General features: G+C 36.0%; 1 long non-coding RNA gene across 5 annotated transcripts in view; it reads left to right on the top strand.

The window, feature by feature from the left end:
- LOC112578050 overlaps window positions 1-17,712 on the top strand; it is a 503,599-nt gene that overhangs the window by 398,053 nt on the left and 87,834 nt on the right. The window contains exon 6 of one of the 5 annotated variants that reach the window (XR_006543321.1): window positions 6,808-6,928. The exons of the other annotated variants lie outside the window; for them this stretch is intronic. This is a non-coding gene — a long non-coding RNA (uncharacterized LOC112578050). Of the gene's footprint in view, window positions 1-6,807; window positions 6,929-17,712 lie in introns of those variants that run through there. 5 annotated transcript variants of the gene reach the window in all.

Raw genomic sequence — 17,712 nt, 5'->3', positions numbered from 1 at the left:
GGCTAAAACAGTCGGAATCAAGATTGCTGGGAGAAATATCAATAACCTCAGATACGCAGATGACACCACCTTTATGGCAGAAAGGGAAGCAGAACTAAAGAGCCTCTTGATGAACATGAAAGAAGGCAGTAAAAAGTTGGCTTAAAATTCAACTCTAATCTTTTCGGTTTTAAGACCTCCAACAGTGGTCTAATGAAATTGTTTCAGGAAGGGGAATTCCTTCCAGGGACCAAGAGTGGGCTCTTTCCTAAAACTCAGAAATGAATTGTCTGAGAAACAATGCATGCTGACAAAGCAAGAGGCATTATTGGGAAGGGCTGCCAAGGTGAGTGCAGCAGGGTAAGGGAATCCTGGAGAACTGCTCTGCCAGGAGGCCCACAGTCTCGGGTGTTATGGTAATGCAGTTAGTTTCTGTGCTGTCTCTGGACAATCATTCTAATTCCAGATCCTTCCTGGGGGTGAATTCATCGTTCAGCCAAGATGGATTCCAGCAGGAGATATGCAATGGGTCTCCTCTCTCATATTTACCTTTTCCTAATTCTTCTGGTTGGTGGTAGCATATTTGTTCCTCATTCCTTATCAGGCAGGACCTCCTGCTGTAAGATGACTCATGCAAGTCGTTTCTATCCAGCCTGGCTAGGGTAGGTGATTTCAGTTGCTGATTCTCCTAATAAAATGATGGTGTGATTTCCTATGTACAATATTTAGATGTTCTAGAATGTAATTTATTGGTCAAGTGATAGTATCATTTTACTATCATTTTAATATAATTACATTTAATTTTAAATGTAAGAGCCAAGAAATATTTTCATTTGAATTTAATTGATAATGAATTTTTTATGATAACATTGGGAAGTTTTTATTTAAGCCATTTCTAGGTGATGATATTGAGGCCATATTAGCTCAAATGGTAAAGAATCTGCCTGCAATGTAGGAGACCTGGGTTTGATCCCTGGGTTAGGAAGATCCCCTGGAGAAGGAAATGGCAACCCACTCCAGTATATTTGCCTGGAGAATCCCATGGACAGAAGAGCCTGGTGGGCTACAGTCCATGGGATTGCAAATAGCTGGACATGACTGAGCAACCCACACTTTCACTTTCATTAACCGTAAAGAAAATTATATTCTGATCTATCAGCTATTGTATATAAGTCATATAAAACTTAGATCAGGGTTTCTAACTGTGTACCCTCCACACTAGGGAGGTTATTTACTGTAGTGATAAGAATGTGAGTATTGGAATATCAAGAGTGGTTTTAAGTCATGACTTACTAGCTATGTGACATTAGACATATTACTTAACCTCTCTAAGCCTATTTTCTAGGTTGTTAAATGGAGATGGACTGTCCCTATCTCATGAAATTGACATGAAAATTAAATGAGATTATGTGTATAAACTGCTTAACACATTTCCTGGGACTCTGAATACTTAATAGATCTTCACTGTTCATTTTACTTTGAGGACTATTTCAGTTGGTCTTCTGTATCCATGGTTTCCACATCTGTGGATTTAACCAAAGTCAAGTGGAAAATCAGTGCCCATAGATACAGAGTATCAACCCCACTGTGACATTTTGTATGAGGTACTTGAGAATCTGTAGATATTGGTATCTGTTGGGGTCCTGGACCCAATCCCCCGAAGATTCTGAGGGATGACTGTATTGTATTTCATTTAATTTTATTAAGGAGGACCTCATTCTCTCTGATTTCCTTTAAGTAATATTCATCTAGATGTATATTATCAAGTGGATATATTGATATATATATTATATAGATATCTATATATCTATATATTATATCTATAATATCTATATATAGATATGATATATAATATGTATCTATAATATCTATATATAGATATCTATAATATCTATATATCTATATATTATATATAGATATATATAATATTCAAGTAGATATGTAACAACCTACAGTTCAAACTGCTCTTGACTGTAATTTTCAAAAAACCGCTTTCAAGGAATGCTCCTCTGACTGTGTATATGTGCAGTTGTTTTGGAGCTAACTACAAAGCTTACATTTATGCATGTTCAATTTTATGTGTTTAGATTTTTTTGATACTATACCTACCTTTTATTCATTTATCTGTTATGATAGTTATCATGTTTGACCACAAACAACAGTGTTCATTCAGGCCATTGATGAAAATGTTAAACTCATTGGAACCAAGGTGATACTGAAGTAAATTATGTGTAATATAAGATAACTTGAAAATCTTAATGCATCTCCCACTAAAAGAAACAAATTTAATTTATATAGGCCTTACTCTGGTGGTTCATACAGATCACTATAGTCTTTTCTAAGAGTGAATAGACTTTCATGTTTAGTGATATCTCCAGATTTTTCATGGACATCAAGTCAATAAGTTAGCTTATAATTTCCATAATTAAAAGCCTAGAACATAATTTAAAAAAATTTGATACCAGAATTTTACTGGAATTTCCCCACAGATTATTGCCATGAGATCATTTTTACACTTCCCACATTATGATCATTTGTGGAAAAAACTGCACTTATTTGAAGGAATCACTTACTTTTTCCTACATTTTTTCATGAATAAGCCAAAGCTTAGTCTTCATTCTTAGAAACAGCCAATACTTTTTACTATATTTTTAATTGCTAAGAACTTTTCATAATTTGGCAGTCTATTTTTCTGATGGTACTGCGTACCTACTTATATATTTCATTATTGTCTGATTAAGTTGACATCAGCTCTCTCCCTCCCTTTGTGTGGCAATAATTTATTCTGATGGTGAGAAATAATAGGTCTGCAGTGTGCGTGTGTGTATGTGTGTTTGAGTGTATATGATTCTTTCACTAGATTGTAGTATCTTTCTCTTTAGCAGAGCAGTTAAGCTTTAAGTGTTCTTATGAAGGCAAAGTAAAATTAAGTGCATTAAAAACCATCAGGAGAATGTTAAGATTATAATATATGCTGGCTTTAAATATATATTAATTCCATTAAATATGCACATATATAAAGTGCTAAGTCAAATAATTGAATAAGAAGACTACTTTTCAAAAACCATTATTTCATTAGCTTGTTACAGAGTTACCTACAGAATTCTGTAATTTTATAAGTACAAAGAACATTAGCAAGCACAGAATTAAGAATTTTTATTTTTCAGTGGACAGAACAGAGGCCAAGAGAGGGGAAATAACTTGCCCCCAATCACATGTTTTGGTGGTGAATGGGGCCACATTCATGTCTCTTGATTTCCAGTATGCTTTGATCATTTGCTCTTATAATCTAACAATCTGCCACATGGTAGGAATGGATTTTCTTTCACAGGAGAAGATTTAGTATGTCCTGTTCTGTCTTATTGTGGGAGGAAAAATTGGCAAAGTAGAGCTTGTTTGAAATAATTGCTACAATAAGAAAAAGAATCCACTAGTTTCTCCTTTACTTTGATGTTTGAATTTGCAGAAGTGACCTTTGGGATCAAAGAAATAAAAGATATATTCCAGGATCATCATGTGTGGAGGAGGCAGGATCAGGATTGTGGCAATAATATGAAATTCTAAGGCCTTAAAGGCTTCTTCATTAATTACCTTTGAAAAGTTGTGGTTTTTGTTCTGAACAGAAATGAAACCATGGGCTTCAGGAACAGAATAAAAATATCTAATTCCTGAGGCCTATTCAAGATATTCCTCATAACCTTTACACTGGGCACAGAAAAATGTAACAGATTTCGTGAGTAGACATTTGACCTTTCTTTTCTATTGAAACCATCTTTGGAGTCTCTGTCTCTTTCTCTTACCTGTTGGATACCTCTTCAAAATCCATCTCTTACTTCTCTTCTGCATTACCGTGATCCCCTTGCTCATCCTTTGTCTGTTCCCTTCTCCAAAGACATTGCCTCAAAGTTAATTTCTCACAATTCCTCCTGAGAAACTCTTTCTCTAGTAGCTTGATATTTGAGAGGAACAGGGAGAGGATTTGGGGGCATCCGAGAGCTGTGTCACTGCTCTCAAGGGTCTTTCTCTCCTGGAATGTTCATCTTCTCAGTTTTCTAAGTGGCAAGTGAGAAAAATGCACTTTTAAGTGCATCAACTAGAAGGTTCTATGATGAATGTTATGTTGTTAAAAAATAATCCTGTTTCCTAAGGTATCATATAAAATGAGCAATCTTTATATCCTCATTAGCAAGTTGGTAGTAAAATTTAAAGGTGATTATATCTCTATGCAAATTTATCAAGAGTGTTTCTTTTGAAATCTGTTTCAGAAGTAATTATATTTGGAATGCTGAGTGTATATGCCCCCTTTTTACATATATATTATCCTTAAATAGCATTGGCAATGGCACTGAGGTTATAGGTAGGCAGCCCAAGTGTTTTCTTCCCTTTTCTTTTTTGACATGCTTAGCAAAATAGTAACATTAAATATATTGAAAATGGCAATATCTTAATCATACATGTTTTTCTCATATCTGTGTGGTTGCATAATTATTAATGCCTCTGTGGCTCATATTTTTTTATAGAAATATGTCTTTCATTTATCACATACATAACTACAGCCTTCTTGAATGGAAGAACATAAAAGAAAGCACATAATCAGATTTTATTTTTTGTATCTTCTCATCAGTTGCCTACCTATGTATACAAAAATGAATTCCATTTTAGTTTATATACATGTTACTTTGCGCAGTTGGGAAATAAATTCACTATAAAATGACAGTGATTAAAAACATCACTCCCAGATAATATTTTTCACTTTGACAAGAGTTTTTAATATCTTGATACAATGGAGCAATCCAAATTTGTTCCGTTTCTGGGGTCAAAATGCTGCTTTTTTGTTACTTGTTTTCCTGGAGCATCTCCACAGTACAGCAAATGCAGTCATCTGTTTTGTCTGTAACAATGGTTAAACTGACAGGTCTTTTCCAGGATATCCAAGTCCAGCTGTCATGGAATCATAGGCTATCGGGCCCCTTTCTGAACTTTTGGAGAGAGAAAATTCACTGCTTCATGAGGAGACTAATTTTTTCTCAGTTTATTGAGTTGTTTTTGATATATTACATTGGGTAAATTTAAGGTATACATTGTGATGATTTAATACATATATATTGCAGAATGATTACCACCATAAGATTAATTAATGCATTCATTTCCTCACATAATGAACTTTTTTTGGTAAGAACACTTTAAGATTTAGTCTTCTAACAAATTTAAAGCATTTAATATAGTTTTAACAACAGTCACTGGAGAAGGCAATGGCACCCCACTCCAGTACTCTTGCCTGGAAAATCCCATGGATGGAGGAGCCTGGTGGGCTACAGTCCATGGGGTCACTAAGAGTCGGACACGACTGAGCGACTTGACTTTCACTTTTCACTTTCATGCATTGGAGAAAGAAATGGCAACCCACTCCAGTGTTCTTGCCTGGAGAATCCCAGGGACGGGGGAGCCTGGTGGGCTGCCGTCTGTGGGGTCGCACAGAGTCGGACACGACTGAAGCGACTTAGCAGCAGCAGCAACAACAGCAGTCACTATGTGGTTCATTGGATCCTCAGAAATAGATCTCTCTAATAAATAAAGTTCTCACCTTTTGACCAACATCTCCACATCTCTCCCACCCCCCTAGCCTCTGACAGTCACTACTCTTTGTTTCTATGAATTTGACTTCTTTTAGATCCCACATTTAAATGAGCTTGTATGGCATTTGTCTTTCTCTGTTTGTCTTATTTCATTTAGCATAATGCCCTCAAGGTTCATCCATATTGTCACATATCACAGAATTTCTTGCTTTATCCATTTATCTATTGATGGACACTTAGGTATTTTTTTCATCTTTTCCACATTACAGGCAGATTCTTTACCAGCTAAACCACAATGGAAGCCCTTTTATTTCTTAGCTATTGTGAATGCTTTAGTAAACATGATGGAATACAGATATCTTTTCAAGATAGTGATTTCATTTTCGTCAGATATATATCCAGAAGTGTGATCGCTAGATCATATGATAGCTCTATTTTTAATTTTCAGGAAACTTCTATACTGCTTTCCATAATGGCTACACCACTTTACCCTCCCACCAACATTGTACAGGGTTCCTTTTTTGAGGAGACTGTTTTAAATTCTAGACAGTTTTAGGTAAAAAATTGTTTACTGTTTAATCCAAGTAGTTTCGTTTCTGTAATGTCTCCATTCCTTCTTGTTGTTCCCTACTGAGCCACAAAACCCTGGCTTAAACTGTGTGACCTTAGACTTGAAAACAGCTCACTTTGCTTCTCAGCATGCCTTCTCCTCCCTGATCCCAGTACTCTCCTTTCACTAAGGTGCCATTCTAGCACCCCACTTCCAACCTTACCAGCTAGTCTTGGCTCTCCCTTAGATGAACTCAAGAATGTTGAGGTTTCCTCTGAAATGACAGAAAGAAGGTGGCATAGGAAGAAAATAGAGAGGGAGATAGGGACAGAAAGATATGCAAAGATGCTTGTAGAGAAACAAAGAAACAGCAGAAGGCAGATGTTCCAGAAAGGCAGAGGATGACCAGGGGCTGGGTTGGCACAAGAATACATTCCCATAGGCTTCTGAGTCTTAATATTGTACTTCTTTTAATGAAGCCCTGGGCAGGGTATTAAGTATGTCAGCAGTCTCCTAACACTTTTGATTCTCATTGAGATGCCAGCTGAAACACCCCCTCTTCTTCTCCTTTTTTCTTTTTACAAACACAATACTATTTAGCATTCATTACCACCTGATTCTGTGTCTGAATAAACTTTAGACTCATTGAACCCTACAACATTCATAAAAGATTATACTGTGTTTATTAAATCTGTTTTACAGATGGAGAAACTGAAACACAAACAGCTTAGGCCACTTGTTCCTGTGTATACAGTGAGTAAATGGCATACCAGACATTCCAGCCTATCCCATGCTTATGTTTGCACAACTTTGATTAAATGTACTTTTAATATAATCCAGACTGGACTTCTCTGTTGGCTTAGTGATAAAGAACCACCTGCCAATGCAGAAGATGCAGTTTGATCCCTGGATCAGAAAGATCCCTTGGAAAAGGAAATGGTAACCAACTTTAATATTCTTGCCTGGGAAATCCCAAGGACAGAGGAGTCCGGCAGGCTACAGTACATTGGGTTGCAAAAGAGCTGGACACGGCTTGGTGGCTAAACAACAACTTTTAATAAAAACCAGAATACATTTTACTATATTAATTTTCTTTTTTGAAAAATTTTGCCTATTGTTTCATCCTATCGTTTTTAACCTTAATTCACTTTTTTGTGTGCATGTGTGTGTGTGTGTGTGTGTTTGTTTTTTTGTGTGTGTTTTGTTTGTGTGTGTGTGTGTGTGTGTGTTGGCCTTTTCTCTGTTTCTCTTAATAATCAAATAATGAGCATATTACCTTTCCTCATCCAAAGCATTCATGGACTTGATACGCAGAATGGTCAAGGATGGATTACAATTGTATATGCTGTCGGCCTCTTTTTCCAAGTGATATTGATTCATGTGGCTATACCTTTAGATCAAGACATTTACTTATTTTAATATAATCTAGAATTAATTAGTATCCAGTTATATTTTTCCATCTTATCCAGGATTTTATAATAGTCTAATACTTGTCTATGCTCGTTTATACCAACTGTTTCTATTCTAATGGTTTACCAGAAGCCCTGTCAAATATTTGAGTAAAATTATGTACATTCGAATATTTCCCAAGTAGTTTCAATAGGATAATTTTTCAAGGTAATTGATACTTCAATGATTTTGAATTATGTAAAATAGTTTTCTACAATTAGAGATTTTTCATCGACTCCTTAAAATATAGATATAAGTATATAGTTAAAGATTAGTGTGCCTGTGTATGTATACATGTGTAGATGTGTTTATTTATAAAATTTTTAGATGTATACACTTAAGCCAACTTTATAAAATTTTAATTTCAGAAAAAGAAATTTGACTGTTTATAGTATTAATTATAGTTCTAATCCTAGAAAATTTCAGAGCTCAAGTAGTGAAAGCAGCTTAAGTGGTGAAGAAAAGTATTTCTGTCACTCTTTTGCCTTCTAGAATCATCCAAGTTCTAATTTTATATCATAGTGAATACACAAACCTTTTGACTTTGAGGGAATCTTGGGTAGCAAGGTGGTGTGTTGAATTTCTAAATCAAAGCATAGCCTGTTTTAATTTTCTGCATTCACCTCTCAGTGTCTTTCCAAATGGACTGTTAGAAAATAGAATTAAAAATTATGCATATTGCAGAAATACTGAGTCCCTGGCTTTCTGTAGGGGTATTTGGAAAACTCATTGTCAGTTAGGTATTAAACCTTGCCTGAGTATTTTATTAAATGCTGGGCCATGACAAGTACTCAGTGAGAAATGCTTGAACAAATGGTGCCAGGTTGATGTCCACTGGCAATGGCATGAATTGTCCAACTTCCTTATCTCTGTTTCTGCAGCTTCATTCACTTATCAAAGAGAGAGAGAAGCCCAACCATTTTACAAACAGAAGATGGTCAGAGGGTAAAACAAAATTAGCATGTACGTCAGTAATTGCTCAATCATCTCCCCCCACAAAATCATTGCAAATGACTCTTTTTCTTTGTAGGAATAATTGTGCACCTGCTTTTCACAACACAAAAGCTGGTTTTGCCTTTGTGCATAAAATGTGATTTGGAGAGTTTGGAGATCATGCAACCACATATTTACATAATCAAATGACAAACTGCAATTTATTTTAAGCTCATGGATTCTTTGTTATTCCTTACCCGACAATCATGTAAATAATGCCAAAAGCACTGGTGTCTGTCTGACACTTGGGGGGTTAGGTTTAGTTTGTATAACTCTGTATCAAGGACATATGGTAGAGTAATGAATACGTATGATTCTAGGACATTCTACTGAAAATACCTCCTATTTTTCTGGTACATGCCAAAGCCATTTTTAGAATCTTTTCCCATCTACTCACCTTGTGCATATTACAATTTTTGTTCCCCAGGGAGAAAAGAAGTAAAAGGTTTCTTGTTGATGATCCAAGAAATGTGAATAAAGTTGTTGGCAGATGGTTCACACATTTCATTCTGAAATATCTTATAGTGACAAATAACAAAGTGTATATAATTAGCTCTATGCAGATGGCATGCCAAGTGTTGATATTCATCTCTGCAGACTTTTTACAAAGACACTATTTTAAGAGTCAAGATTCAGAGACAGCCCATGAACTGTCTAGAAGTAGGCAGGGTTTTACAAAAAAAGATCATGGATATCAAGTAAGATTTCCTGGGCCAAGTTTCAAGTTTCAGTCCTATATCCATGTTGTACTCCAGGAGGCATGTGCCAGTGAATTTAGGGGTCTGGGTTTATTGCATTAAGCTATATAACTCTTCTTTCTTTTCCTCCATCTAGCCATGCCTTTAAACCTACTGTTATTTTTACCAAGTACACTTTGCTCTCAGATCACTTCATGGCTGGAGCCTCTTATCAATCAGATTTTAGCTTAAATGTCACCTCTTCAAAAACTCTTTTCCTGTTGATCCAAACACTTCCTATTCTTTTGCATGACTGCTTCCTCTCATGTTATCCTGGTCTATTTTTCTTTTAGCTTTATCATTATATTTGAGATAAGTGATAAGTGAGGGCTTTAACCATCTGGTTCATGGCCATATCCCCAGCGTCAGTTACAGTCCATGGCCTGTGCAAGTTCTTACATATTATTTACAAGAATGACTTTTGTAACTCACTCCTCACTGGTCAAAGGAATTAAGATGCTTAAGCTAATATCTTTTCTGTATTTATCCAATATTAGTATATACAGCCAAAGTTAACACACTAAGCCAGTGTTATCTGTGCTATAAAGATTTTATTACATTTTTTCCCAATACTTTCTTTCATTTAGTTTGATAGCTACATATGGTAGGCAGAGAATATGGAAGCAGACCAGGACTGAATATAAATAGAAAGTAGAGTTTGACATACTTGCTTATTTTCTTTTATAGTTTTTTCTAGTAAATGGATATCATGTCAGTTTAACTTATTTACGTATTGTCTGCCTTGAGGCCGTGTGCCTAACAGATACTATGTGGTATTAATGACATACTGGATATGTTGGAAAAGAAAGCATTGTCTTACTGAAGAAATTGGATTTCATTTCCATTTTGCTTCCTTCATAAATTTATTATTATGATTAAAAATATTCTGTGCCTGGGTTCAATAATCTATATATAAGAAAATATTTATAATATGCTTCTGGATTAGGTGGGGCTAATGAAAAGAATGTAATCCAAAGAAATAGAAGTAGACATTACTTTGCTCTTATTTTGAATTAATCATTTAAAGAATAGCATTCCTGAATTTCCATTTTGGAATCACTGTATTTTCTCATAAATTTTCTTGTGTTTCATGGGACTCACTGCTTAAATGACTTTTTTCAATCTCAGTCCACTGATCTTTTGAGATTTCTGTTTCTTTAAAGCAATTTGAGTGTTTGTCTTGATTCATAGTCTGTTGCAGCTCTCATTATTTGCACCTCTGGTTTTAAGCAGGAACAGTTGAAAATTTTGAGAACTTACTCAGTGAAACATAAACAACAGGTTTAAAGTACCAAAATGGAACATTACCTTCTTCCCCAGTGTCTTTTTAATTGTTAAATTTAAATGCTTTAGACTGAGTATCCATAAAGTGCAATGATTGCCTCAGCTGGGACTCTGCTGTTTTCCAGTTTCTTCATATATTTTTTAAAAAATGCAACTCTTTTGTTTGTAAAGATGTTATAGATTCTATGTATTTTCTCTATTCTCTAAGCTTTTCGTGCACAAAGGGATCCTTATAATAGCCTTGTTTTCAACTCTCATTGCAAAAGTTGGGCACGTTAAAGTCAACAAATCTCTAAACTCTTAATATACGAGGATTCCCATGGGCCTCAAACTGCTGTGAATGGAGAACAGCTGGTCCTAATTGCTCCCTAATGGAAAGGCATCATGGAAAGCAGGTTTCTACATGGTAACACTTCAGAAGCCATGTTATTGTTCAGTCACTCAGTCGCATCCAACTCTTTGTGACCCCATGGACTACAGCATTTTAGGCTTCCCTGTCCTTCACTATCACACTAGACTAGAACTTAACAACAAATGTGTTTCTTTAAGCAAATGAAAGAAAACTTGAGTAAATTACCAATTTCTTCTCCTAGCTCTATGGATATCCAATTTAATTCATAAATTCATTTTCTCCTTTTTTCTGTCATAAATTCCAGTCCAACTTTAGGGTCATTGTCTCCTTGAAATCTTCTAAGCCAATCATGACTAGCATAAGATGAATTTAAATAGTCTGTTTGTCTTCTTCCATTGATGAGCTTAGAAATTAATATTAATAGAGGCTTCAGAGGATCCATTGGAGTGATACAGAGACTGTCATTCATTTTTCACTAGGTAAATGAAGCTTCTGAAACATAGATTTCATATTTTTTTCTGACATGAAGTCTAATTGGCTATTCTTTTCCTATATGGATAGAGGGCTATGTGATGATAGTTACAGAAGACACCTCCTCTTCTCAGATAAATTTATTTCACTTAGAAAAGATTTAGGTCTAATGTTATGGTATTGACCCTAAGTGCAATAGGAGTACAGAGAAAGAAGAGACTAATGTGGTTTCAAATAGATCTAGGAGACTCGGAGAAGACAATGGCCTTTGAGTAGAATACATAGAAAGCACGGCTCATCATTTCAATTGTGAGGAGCCATGAGACAAGCCCAAATTGAGGGGCATTCTTCAAAAAATAACTGTCCTCTATTCTTTGAAAGTACCAGTAACATGAAAGATAAAGAGAGGAGGAGGAACTTTTATAGATTAAAGAAGACTTAAAAGATGAGAATTGAGTAGTCCAGGATTATCTTTTGCTTATAAAGGATACTATTGGGACAGCTAGTGAACTTGGAATAATATCTACAGACTACATACGATATTGTATCAGTGTGCATTTTCTGATTTTGATAAGTACATTGTGATTGTGTAAGAAAAGTCCTGTTGTTAGGAAATTTACACCAAAGTGTTTAGATGGGAATGGGTAAGATGCCTGAAACTTCTCTCAAATGGTTCACAAAAAAAAAAAAAAAAAAGAAAAAGTACGTAGACAGGGAAAGGAGATAGAAGGAGAGAGAGAAAACAAGTTTGGAAAAAAATGCTAAAAGTAATGGTAAAGGCTACAGTACAAGGATGCTATGTGAACTATTTAGTAACTTTTCTGTGAGTTTGAAACTCTTTCAAAATAGAAAGTTAAAGACCTGGCCCTGTGTTCTGAATCCTTCTCTTAGAGCTGAGCCACAAAGGAAAGGGCTGGCTTCTCTGGTGAGTGTTATGCCTGACCCACCTGATCTCTCTTTCTAACTGTGGTAGTTCTTCTAAACCTTTCTTAAGCATTGAAAAAAAGTGCACTTTCAATCCGCAATCTCTTTGGTTAATGACCTCTCTCAATTTATTTACAACACCTAGCATTTTAAGGTGCTGCTGCTGCTGTTGCTGCTAAGTTGCTTCAGTCATGTCCAACTCTGCGCGACCCCATAGACGGCAGCCCACCAGGCTCCCCCGTCCCTGGGATTCTCCAGGCAAGAACACTGGAGTGACTTGCCATTTCCTTCTCCAATGCATGAAAGTGAAAAGTGAAAGTGAAGTCGCTCAGTCATGTCCGACTCTTAGCAACCCCATGGACTGCAGCCTACCAGGCTCCTCCATCCATGGGATTTTCCAGGCAAGAGTACTGGAGTGGGATGCCATTGCCTTTGCCGTTTAGAGGTACTAGGATTTGTATATTATTTTTCTACATTTATACTCAATGGGTAAGATGCCTGAAATTTCTCTTAAATCGTTCAGGGAAAAAAAAAAAAAGTATGTAGACAGGGAAAGGAGATGGAGAGAGAGAAAACAAGTTTGGAAAAAAATGCTATTTATTTTTAAAATTTATATTTTTATTTTTAAAATTTATATCTCTATACCCTTCCAATATTCCCAAAACATTTATGGTGACTTACCATCAAGGGTAGACAAGAGAAGATTTAGAAGGTAAATTATATCAATGTTGTTTCCACTGTGTGTTAGGCACTACACTGAACATTGTTTATAAACTGATTTCTCATAACAGTACAATGAGATATTATAAATATTATTGATGAGAAAAGAGGCTCAAAGAGGTTATGAAATTTTTTCAAGTTCACACAGCTAGTGAATGGTAGAGTCAGAATTTGAACCTATGGTTGTCTAATTTCAAGTTCAGTCTCTTTACTGCTGTGCTGCTCTCCACATATCACATATCTCTACATAAGTTAAAGATCAAAGTACATTTGGTGAAGATAGAATGGGAAGAAAATTATATATAAATATTGTATAGGTTAGTGGTATAATTGCAATAAGAGATAAGTTGTTTTCATTGATGCAAAAATGGAAAGATAACAGTATATCAGGGGAGATAAACTACTGAGTGGAATCAAATTCTAAGAGTGTTCAAGATCTAGGTGTTCTCTGTCTCTAAAATTCCAGGACTTAAAGAACACACTGGTCTTCAAATGCTTCTTGAATTAAACTACCACTGAAAATTACTTTAGCTCAGAATTTCACCAGATATCTTGAAAAACATGCACTTACAGGGCACTTACCAATCTCTTTCACAACTGGAAAATAATGATCTAGAAATTCTTGACTCTTAAAGAGAAAATTTTAAACAATTTATGTTGAGCCAAACCTAAACATCATTTTTGAGAGGGCCAAGAAAGAACTGTAATAAGGGACAGAAATGGGGATCCAGACATTATTTCTTTGTGTCTCCTCAGTTCAGACACTTAAGGTATTTTCTTGACTCCCTCGAACCTGTCCTATTCACATCCATGATTTCATGAGTCAATGAATCATAATTGTATGCATTCTGCATGTTTATTGAGCACTTACTATCTTCCAGGCTTAGTTGTTGTTACTGAGGTTATGTAAATGAACAAGACAGACAAACATTTTTAGGACTTGTGTTCCAATGGGTGAGAAAGGCAAAAAAGGAGCAAAATAAATAAACTCTTGGAGAAGGTCCTGTCATATTTTGGCAAGTGGGCTACAAGGAGTATATATGTGGCATATGATGCTGAACAATGTGAAAGGACTATGGATAGTTAGGAATGGCCTCCCTGAGTTAGGTGATGGTTGTTGTAAGACTTGACACACTGTGGGTTCCATCTAAGTAGTGGAATAACCAAGTTCAGCAGGTGAAATGGTAGGTGCAAAAACCATGAGAAAAGTAAGTATTTGATATTTTCTAGCAGAGAAGGCAATGGCACCCCACTCCAGTACTTTTGCCTGGAAAATCCCTTGTGTGGAGGAGCCTGGTAGGCTGCAGTCCATGGAGTTGCTAAGAGTAGGACACGACTGAGCGACTTCACTTTTACTTTTCACTTTCATGCACTGGAGAAGGAAATGGTAACCCACTCCAGTGTTCTTGCCTGGAGAATCCCAGGGACAGGGGAGCCTGGTGGGCTGCCGTCTCTGGGGTGGCACAGAGTCGGACACGACTGAAGTGACTTAGCAGCAGCAGCAGGAAGAGAAAGAAAGCCAATCAAGCAGTGTTATTTTGAATGAAGAGAAAAATAGAAAATTATGTCAGCAAATTAGGAACATGATAGGCTTTTTTTTTTATTTTATTTTATTTTTAAACTTTACAAAATTGTATTAGTTTTGCCAAATATCAAAATGAATCCGCCACAGGTATACATGTGTTCCCCATCCTGAACCCTCCTCCCTCCTCCCTCCCCACACCATCCCTCTGGGTCGTCCCAGTGCACCAGCCCCAAGCATCCAGTATCGTGCATCGAACCTGGACTGGCAACTCATTTCATACATGATATTTTACATGTTTCAATGCCATTCTCCCAAATCTTCCCACCCTCTCCCTCTCCCACAGAGTCCATAAGACTGTTCTATACATCAGTGTCTCTTTTGCTGTCTCGTACACAGGGTTATTGTTACCATCTTTCTAAATTCCATATGTATGCATTAGTATACTGTATTGGTGTTTTTCTTTCTGGCTTACTTCACTCTGTATAATAGGCTCCAGTTTCATCCACCTCATTAGGACTGATTCAAATGTATTCTTTTTCATGGCTGAGTAATACTCCATAGTGTATATGTACCACAGCTTTCTTATCCATTCATCTGCTGATGGACATCTAGGTTGCTTCCATGTCCTGGCTATTATAAACAGTGCTGCGATGAACATTGGGGTACACGTGTCTCTTTCCCTTCTGGTTTCCTCAGTGTGTATGCCCAGGAGTGGGACCGCTGGATCATAAGGCAGTTCTATTTCCAGTTTTTTAAGGAATCTCCACACTGTTCTCCATAGTGGCTGTACTAGTTTGCATTCCCACCAACAGTGTAAGAGGGTTCCCTTTTCTCCACACCCTCTCCAGCATTTATTGCTTGTAGACTTTTGGATCGCAGCCATTCTGACTGGTGTGAAATGGTACCTCATAGTGGTTTTGATTTGCATTTCTCTGATAATGAGTGATGTTGAGCATCTTTTCATGTGTTTGTTAGCCATCTGTATGTCTTCTTTGGAGAAATGTCTATTTAGTTCTTTGGCCCATTTTTTGATTGGGTCATTTATTTTTCTGGAGTTGAGCTGTAGGAGTTGAAAGAAGTTTGAATTGTGTTCTAAACATGATGGGCGGTCACTGGAGGATATTCGACTGCAGTATTATATGATTTGGTGAACATTTTAAAGTTATCTTTTTGACTGCTTTTTGGGAATTGGATTATAGAAATGCAGGAGTAGAATAACTGAGAGGATGTGGTTGGTTATGACAATAATCTGGATAAGGATTAGGGAAGTAGCTATTGCAGTGGAAATGAGGGGACAGATTTACATTTTGGGGGTAGAGCAGTCAGGTAGGACAGACTAACTGCTGGACTGGAAGTGAATCAGGAAATCAAGGATGACCATCTAAATGTTTGGCTTAAATAACTGGCTTAAATAACTTGAATAGCTAGTGCCATTATGGAAGAAAATTTTATTTTAGAAATGAAATTACTTCCCAGAGTATAGAGTACTCTATAAATATAGGACTAGAAAAATGACCTTATTAAGGTGTTAGTTTTTTTATCCTCTACTCCATTGGGTCATTTTTATAGCAAACATTTTGAAGAATATCAAATGACCTTTTTTCTTAGCACATATATTTCTTCAAAAAATCAGAATGCCAGGCTTTTCTATTATTATATGAATAAAAGAGAAAAAGCTTGCATACTTATTTTTAGAGGCTTAGCTGACAACAAATTAATGATACGAAGAATTAATTTTAGAACTTTCTAAGTACATCATTCAATCACAGACAAATGGTGACCCATAGATGAACAAATATTGATGACTATCCAATGTCCAAAACTGTCTGGTAGATAATTACCACATAATAAAATTTTTTAATAAATGCATGAATTAAGCTATGAAATACTTCCCAAGAAATGTGCTTTGAAATCTGCATAGCTCCATGATGTGGTCTTTGAGTAACTATAGCAAAGTGGCCAGAAAGAAGAAAATCCATTTCTTAGAAACACTAGGTTAAGGGCCAAGGCTCTTAAAGTGAAATATTTCATTTTCCTGCTATAGGAACAGATAGAGCAACATCTCTTCCTTAAGTATTGATAGGCACTGTTTTGTCAGAAGTGCACCAGGATCAACAAGATTCTACTGAGATTGTTTTGAAGACTGGCAGGATTACAGAGAATGCTCAGAGCACCAGGTGTTCTCATTGGACCCTGTGACTCAAACTCTGTATTTTGGGTTGAGTTAGTCTCAACAGCTGTCTGAGTTCTGATCAGCTTCACTGAGCTTTTAATACTAATTTACTTTGTTATCCTTGAAATTTGTAAACAAATGAAACTTTGCATAAAGTTATTAGACCATGGTCTTTCCATAATTTAGCCCAGTCCTTTTCTAAGTTTTAGACAAATGCATTACTTTACATGGTAAACACTTAGGCTGAGTATTTTATATAAGGTCATTAGACCTTTAGGTTTGAAAGTATGCCATTTGGTATGTTTTTGTTGTTGTTATTGTTTAACCATTAACCTATTTATTTTCCTGCTGCTTAATTTACTTTTGCTGTTATCTGTGTATATGTACAATCTTGTTTTATATATATTTTATGTTTCCTGGGTTTTATAATGTATAAGAGTATCTTTCTTAGGTAGTAAGTGGAAAAATAAGTCAAAAAAGTCTGTGCTAATGCAAGACGTGTCTGAAGGCTAATGGTTTGTTAGGCTGGTGACAAATTCATGAAAAGTTAATTGGTCAGACTTAGCCCTGGGTGACCTAAACATCTTTCATGTGAGCTCTCCCATTTTGGTCAGTTTGTGAAAGAGATTTCCTTTGCTTAGTCTGCATTCCAGCATTAACATCATCAGATTGTTGATCATACAGCTCTTTCCTAGCCTCTGCTTGGTTTGGGAACCCAAGACATTATTTGTAAGCACATACTGTTCACCAGTCTTAATGGCCTTTATTTCTTGTCTGTTCTTGGTTTGTCTGTGTTAGAGTTACAACCCCCTATTGGAAGAACTCTGTTGACCAAATCACTAAATAAAATCAGCAGTCTATTGTTCTTGATCAGCATAGCTCTCTTTTATTATTAAAAAAATCATTAATTTACCTTTCTATCTCAGATATTGAGGGGTGTTCTCAATATCCTTTGACAATTTGGGTTTGTCACTATTTG

Source organism: Bubalus bubalis, chromosome 12 (assembly GCF_019923935.1).
Source record: "Bubalus bubalis isolate 160015118507 breed Murrah chromosome 12, NDDB_SH_1, whole genome shotgun sequence".
Classification (NCBI taxonomy): Eukaryota; Metazoa; Chordata; class Mammalia; order Artiodactyla; family Bovidae; genus Bubalus; species Bubalus bubalis.
The sequence above is the reverse complement of the archived record's forward strand: the minus strand, read 5'-3'. Positions and strand labels throughout refer to the sequence as shown.